The 7,382-nt window shown below is 44.5% G+C and overlaps 1 long non-coding RNA gene across 1 annotated transcript; it reads right to left on the bottom strand.

The window, feature by feature from the left end:
* Positions 1-4,047: 4,047 nt before the first annotated feature.
* On the bottom strand, positions 4,048-6,399 carry LOC129624969 (uncharacterized). Its single transcript, XR_008701208.1, has 4 exons — positions 6,280-6,399; positions 6,011-6,168; positions 4,857-5,779; positions 4,048-4,209 (listed from the first exon to the last, which is right to left on the bottom strand). It is a non-coding gene; the product is annotated as an uncharacterized LOC129624969 (long non-coding RNA).
* Between the last annotated feature and the right edge of the window lie 983 nt (positions 6,400-7,382).

Here is a 7,382-nt window from a genome sequence, read left to right as displayed (position 1 = left end):
TTCTCCTTATCCTGGGGAGGTCACTTATGATCAGACAGTCACAGAAAGAGGAGGGTTTTTTTTAAAAAGGACACACTACAACATTTCCTAGACTTGCTCCTACATCCAAAGTTTCCAGAGTAAATCCTCGTGTGTGATGGTGCCACAATGCACACTCCAGCAAGAGCTGTTTCTCAAGGAGCCATAAGAGAAAGGAACCAGGTTTGTCAATAACAACCAGAAACACAGGCAGTGCCATTACACATCAAGCACTGTTCTGAGAACATTTGTTGTTGCTGTTGCTTAGTCACTAAGTCATGTCCGACTCTTTTCCACCCCATGAACTCTGTAGCATGCCAGGCTTCCCCGTCCTTCTCTATCTCCAAGAGTTTGCTCAGGTTCATGTCCATTGAGTCGGTGACACCATCCAACCTCCTCATCCTCTGCCAATGCCTTCTCCTCCTGCCCACAATCTTTCTCAGCATCAGGGTCTTTTCCAATGAGTTGGCTCTCTGCATCAGGTGGCCAAAGTATTAGCACTTCAGCATCAGTCCTTCCAATGAATATTCAGGGTTGACTTCCTTTAGGGTGGACTGATTGACTGAGCACATTATGAACATCATTTAATAATTCCTATGTCATTATTCCTGTGCTAAAGGCAAGAAATCCTGAGTCCAGAGGTAAAGTCACTTCTGAGACACCAAGCTAGTAGCTGAGGGATTCAGGAGGGAACTCTCTGAGTTCAGAGTTAGGGAAGGTTTGTGGACCTCTGTTGGAGTGTTCTTCAAATGACCCTTTGAAATCAGATTTTCTCCTTTTTCATACAATGCAACTGATTGCTTGAGGTGGGTGCTATTTATAATTTCATGAGAATAGTTTAATTCTAGACAGCAACCTACATTTCTGTTACAAAGATTCTTCTTCACCCTGAGCTTCTTTGGAGAAAAATGGGTTATCTGGAGAAAACTGCTTTAAATGTTTGACTGGGTATCTAGGGCAAAGGAGGAGAGAGGGAAGGGGAGTTCACAGAATGAACAAAGAGAGCCTCTAACACACCAGCCAGCAGTAAATAAACCAGGGGGGAAAGTGTAAAGAAAACAAAATGCTTAAATGTCATTAATGTAGAGTTCATGCACATGACTCCAGTAACAGAGAAAGCTTTGAGAAGACCTATACCCAAATTCATAGTTTTTCTAATAGTTATGTACAGATATGAGAGTTGGACCATAAAGAAGGCTGAGTGCCAAAAAATTGATGCTTTTGAACTGTGGTGTTGGGAAAACTCTTAAGAGTCCCTTGGACTGCAAGGAGATCAAACCAGTCAATCCTGAAGGAAATCAGTCCTGAAATATTTATTGGAAGGACTGATGCTGAAACTGAAGCTCCAATATTTTGGCCACCTGATAAAGAGAATTGACTCATGGGAAAGACCTGATGCTGAGAAAGACTGAAGGCAAAAGGAGAAGAAGGTAGCAGAAGATGAAATGGTTGGATAGCATCACTGACTCAATGGACATGAGTCTGAGCAAACTCCAGGAGATAGTGAAGGACAGGGGAGCCTGGCATGCTGCAGTCCATGGGGTCACAGAGTCAGACACAACTTAGCAGCTGAACAACAACAAAACTTCCAAGGCTCAATATTTGGCCAAAGTGTGGTGAGTGGACCCATGGCCTTCAGCTTAATGTCTGAGGCTCTGGGAAGAGAGATCTTACAGCTGTCCCTGAATCAAGCTGTTTCTATTTTGATTTATAATACAAGACTCTGAACCCATGTTATTTTAAAAAATAAGAACAAAACAGCTTTAAAATAATTTTAAAAGTTGATTTCATCAACCCTTGCTCTGTGACAACCTAGAGGGGGGGATGGGGTGGGAGATGGGAGGGAGGTTCCAGAGGGAGGAGATATATGTATACCTCTGGCTGATTCATGTTGATGTTTGGCAGGAACCAGTCAATATTGTAAAGCAAATATCTTCCAACCAATAAAAAAGGTATTTTAAAAAAGTGATTTCAAGTGGCTGAACATTATATTAACTTTTCCTTCAGGAATTCTGAAAACTTCTGCTTTTCAAGGAAGGGACCATTCATTTTGTAAGATGGGAAGAAATTTTGTTTCATGAAAATAGCCCCTATTCTGCAGACCTAGTTCCCTGAAAATTTTCATAATCACCTTAAACGACACGAGGACCTGGGGAGCAATGGGAGGGGTTGGCCAATCCCTCCCTAACTGTCCTAATTTGCAGTCTGGTTGGCCACTCTTGCTTGACTTGTTCTGTTTCTCACTGTGCACACCTTCCCCTCCATGCACTGCCGTGCCCCACCTCTCTAACCACACACACGTGTGAGGACTGGGAGCACACGCATTAGCACTTCCACAGCAGACAAGAACTATGCCAATAATACAGGGCACCGTCAGACACTTGATGCTAAGCCATTTGGGTGGCCGGGCTCATGGTGACCACAGGGCATTAGGTACCATTATAAATACAATAAGCATTTCAACAACTGGTTTTTTTTTCCCCATTCTTATTTCAAATCTTATTCTATCCTGAGTGGAAACCATATTTCCCAGAAGCGATTCAATGAGGCCTTCTTTGACCACTATGCCAGACATTTTTACCAACTCTATCTATTTCTGTTTTATTAACTATGACAAAGTCTTTGACTGTATGGATTACAATAAACTGTGGAAAATTCTGAAAGAGATGGGAATACCAGACCACCTGACCTGCCTCTTGAGAAACCTATATGCAGGTCAGGAAGCAACAGTTAGAACTGGACATGGAACAACAGACTGATTCCAAATAGGAAAAGGAGTACGTCAAGGCTGTATATTGTCACCCTGCTTATTTAACTTAAATGCAGAGTACATCATGAGAAATGCTGAGCTGGATGAAGCACAAGCTGGAGTCAAGATTGCCGGGAGAAATATCAATAACTTCAGATATGCAGATGACACCACCCTTATGACAGAAAGTGAAGAAGAACTAAAGAGCCTCTTGATGAAAGTAAAAGAGGATAGTAAAAAAGTTGGCTTAAAGCTCAACATTCAGAAAACTAAAATCATGGCATCCAGTCTCATCAGTTCATGGGAAATAGATGGGTAAACAGTGGAAACAGTAGCAGACTTTATTTTTTGGGGCTCCAAAATCACTGCAGATGATGACTGCAGCCATGAAATTAAAAGACGCTTGCTCCTTGGAAGGAAAGCTATGACCAACCTAGACAGCATATTAAAAAGCAGAGACATTAGCTTTGCCAACAAAGGTCTATCTAGTCAAGGCTATGGCTTTTCCCTTACTCATGTATGGATGTGAGATTTGGACTATAAATAAAGCTGAGTGATGAAGAATTGATGCTTTTGAACTGTGGTGTTGGAGAAGACTCTTCAGAGTCCCTTGGACTGCAAGGAGATCCAACCAGTCCATCCTAAATGAAATCAGTTCTGAGTGTTCATTGGAAGGACTGATGTTGAAGCTGAAACTCCCATACTTCGGCCACCTGATTCGAGGAGCTGACTCATTTGAAAAGACCCTGATTCTGGGAAAGATTTAAAGCAGGAGGAGAAGGGGACAACAGAGGATGCGATGGTTGGATGGCATCACCGACTCAATGGACATGAGTTTTGGTAGACTCCAGGAGTTGGTGACAGACAGGGGGGCCTGGCATGCTGCAGTCCACAGGGTCACAAAGAGTTAGACATGACTGAGAAACTGAACTAAACTGAGCTGAACCGAAGCTGTCAGTATCCAAAACATGACTGTGTTCCATAGAGAAAACACAGCCCAGCTACTGGTGCGCAGCAGAGTTGAAGAAGGGAGAAAGGGCATGTTAGGAGGGGAGATTTCATCTTGCTTGACAATAAAATCATCCAGCAGAGTGTCGGGACCCCACTCTGGAAGAATAGCTACAGATTCATCAAGGTGAGTGTCTTCTGAAGGGATGCTGCACAGGTGAGCTTCTCAAAGGACTATGGGAACTGGAGAGGAACCAAGAGAGAGGGGCTCCATGCCTAGGCCTGGGGAGAGTGGACGAGGCCAGTGGAGTGAACAACAGAAGCCACACCCTCAGCTCCAGGGCAGCTGGTCTCCCTCTGAAGATGGGAGACAGCACACAGGATATCCCAAAACATCATCAGGAGGACTTCTGAACTGGGTCCTAATCTCTTCCAGTTTCTGTGCAGATTCTGTGCCATCACACCACTGGGCTACACGGTGGGTGCTGAACCTGCTGATAGATAGGATCAGAAGGGTCTACATCTTATCTTATTCTCTTTCTGCGGCAACAGAGAACAGCAGTTCTCCAATCCGGTTTCAATGCATGTATGTGTGTGTCTCGGAATCCCAAAACATGCCCATGAAAACAGAACTCCAAGGCAGGACTGACCATCCATCTGTACTTGTAAAGCTCCCTGACACATGGCTGAGGTCAAGACCCCATGCTCCATGCTGCCTTGGAGATGCAGGTGTGGACCTGGGAGAGTCTGAGGACACTCATGGGTCTAAGTGAGCAGGTGCACAGTCGTGTGAAGGACTGGAATCCATGTGAAGGATGGGCACCCTGTGGCACAAACAGGGAAATGGAGGGCGGGTGGCAGGTGCTCCTGATGGCCCTGTGGAGGACATATCCCTTTCTGCCCCCAGGTGAGCATTACCTGTGCTCTCCACTGCCAGTGTATGCAAATGAGAAACCTGCACTTCCGCAGCTCCTTTTGAGCTCCTTGATTTTGAGCCTCATGTTTCGTGAACAACCAGAGCAGGATAATCAGCTACAACCTCCCAAGCAGATGTTCACAATAGAGAAGCCTTGGGTTTTTTTCTTTTTTTTTTTAAGAAGGGGAAGTTAAAGGGCAAATTTTAAGTAAGAAGGAATTTTACCTGGTAATTAGGAAAGAAAAACAGTTTAGAAGCCTGAAGCTAAATCTGATTTCTGCCAAGGTTTCTGACTCCTGGCTCCCAGCTTTCTGAGCCTCCGTGTCAGTTCTTGGGTATGTTCTGAGCATCCTCTTGTGGAAGGAGGAAGTATCGCCTTTGGAAGCTTGCAGAACGCCTTGCTGGGGCTGCACAGCTTGTCCCAAACCTTTGCATTTGGGATGGGAAGCGAGCCGAGGGCTTGCTAACGGGTTAGTCAACAAACACCCAGAACAAAGAACCATCTGCTTCGTTGTTCTCAATTAGGCAATTTTGCAAGAAGATTGAGCAAATTATCAATTTGACACTGCAATTACCAAAAATAACTGAATTCTGTCTTCTGTTCTTCCTACGTCAAATCATTTTAATTTACAAGGGAAAGGGAAGGAGACATTAGCAACTTTTAATTATCAAGACTGCTGATTTGTTTTTTCCCCCGAGAAACTGTGAACCATTAAAAGTCAAGACGCAGCTCGGGTCAGAATGATGGCCGCTCAAGCGGCCCCCTCCATTCAAAAGAGATCGACTTTTATCAGCACCACACTGGAGATATAAGCGCATTACGTATTCATTTCCTTTCCTCCTTAGCCTGGCTGCACTAGGGGTTCAGACTCAGGGACCCAGGGCCTGAGAAGGATGTTTCTCTAAGTGGGAAGTCTGTGTTACTGTTCTATCTGCATGTGTTGGAAGCCCCACGGCCAGAATGATGCGACCTTGGATACAATTTCTGTCTGGCTCCTTTAAGGGGTTAGATGTTCTAAGGTCCTAAAGAAGTGAGTCATTTGTTGCTATTGTTCAATCACCAAGTTGTGTCCAGCTCTTTGCCACCCCATGGACTGCAGCACTCCAGGCCTCTCTGACCCTCACCATCTCCCGGAGCTTGTTCAAACCTGAGAAAGTAAATCATAATAATTGACTAACCCAGACTGTTGGTTTCTCCATGGATCCCAAACACGTACCTTAAAATTCTCCCACTTGGAATCTTGATGAGTTTGTAGAAGAGACAAAACCAGGGCCTTAGGTATCACATTATTGTGTGTTTATACAATACCACCAGCAGGCTAAGCATTTCGTATGCATTATCATAGGTTACCTCAGTGGAAAAGTAAGGTGGATTTTACCATTATCCTTGCTTCATAGATGACACACAGAGGTGAGAAGTGGGAAGCATCTTTCCTGAGGGTCAGGAGGCAGTGGTGAACGTGGGGCTCTCTTATCTCCTACCCAGAGGTCGTCCTCAGTCAATCTGCCTCCTCAGAGTGTTTTCCATGTCAGAGCGCTAGGAAATAGGAGAGCTACAGCCTTAACCTGGACCGTCTGACTCAAAAGGCTAAGCCTTAAGCCCTATTTGTCTAGGGTAGAACCTGCCCACCCTCTGGGTTCTACAGACCTGTGGGATCCTGTATTCCACCCAGGATTCCTGTAAAAGTAAATGGGAAAGAACAACTCATGGTGGTGAAACCACAGCAAGATGAAGCCTGCACCTACGTGGAAAGGCAGAAGGCTGCTCCAATTTCCTCGACTAGGGGAAGGTGAAGACTTTGGGAGGCTGCCACACAGGTGTCCTTAGTTGGCTGGCCACTGACCTGGCTTTGCTTGAGGTGAAGTCGCTAAGTCTGATTCTCTCTACCCCCTGTTCTTTAAACTACCATTACATGCATTGTGGCTCACAGCCTCAGTGAAAAGTAGGGTTTTCAGAAGAAAGTCTTCAATTTTCCTTTGTAGTATTCTGTCCCTTCAGTAATTTGCTCAGTCTGTGTTTAAAGGTTTTCCTAATTGAACAGGTGCAGGAAACAAAAGCAGTTGGTGCTGTATTTGTACTATGTGTTACTACATAGCCATCACTTACAAACAGTGGTTGAGTTGTAAATAGTTATCTCATCTAATAAAACAGGTGTGTGTGTGTCTGTGTGTGTGTGTGTGAAACCCATGATGTCCTAAGAGAATCACGGTTGGGTAGGGAAGAGAAAGCCCAGTCAGGGACTTCCTTGGTGGTCCAGTAGTTAAGAGTCCACTTTGTGATGCAGGGGACGTGGGTTCGATTCCTGGATGAGGAACTAAGATCCCAGGCGCCGTGGAGTAACTAAGCCCACGCCACAACTACTGAGCCTGTGCACCACAACTAGAGAGTCCAAGCGCAACCAAGATCCCACATGCTGCAACTGAGACCCAACACACCCCGGTAAATAAATATTTTTTAAAATGCTGTAATTTTTTTTATAAAAAGAAAGCCCAGGCAGATGCTGGGCTACTGGCCCTGAAGGGACATGGGGACTCGAGATTAATTGAAAAACAAAGAATATGTGCCTTGAGTATATGTGCCTTGAGCGTGTGGACTGATAAAATATATCATTTCCAAGGCTAGAAATATGACTGTCATGTAAAAATAAAATAAACACATGTCCAAAAATGTACTTAGCTCATTAATAAATGAAGAAACAAGAGTCCAGTTCAACAGAAACTGAACCATGAAAACATACATAGGCACTCACA

This window comes from Bubalus kerabau, chromosome 13 (assembly GCF_029407905.1).
Source record: "Bubalus kerabau isolate K-KA32 ecotype Philippines breed swamp buffalo chromosome 13, PCC_UOA_SB_1v2, whole genome shotgun sequence".
Classification (NCBI taxonomy): domain Eukaryota; kingdom Metazoa; phylum Chordata; class Mammalia; order Artiodactyla; family Bovidae; genus Bubalus; species Bubalus kerabau.
Note: the sequence above shows the minus strand (reverse complement) of the source record. Positions and strands in the feature narration are given on the sequence as shown.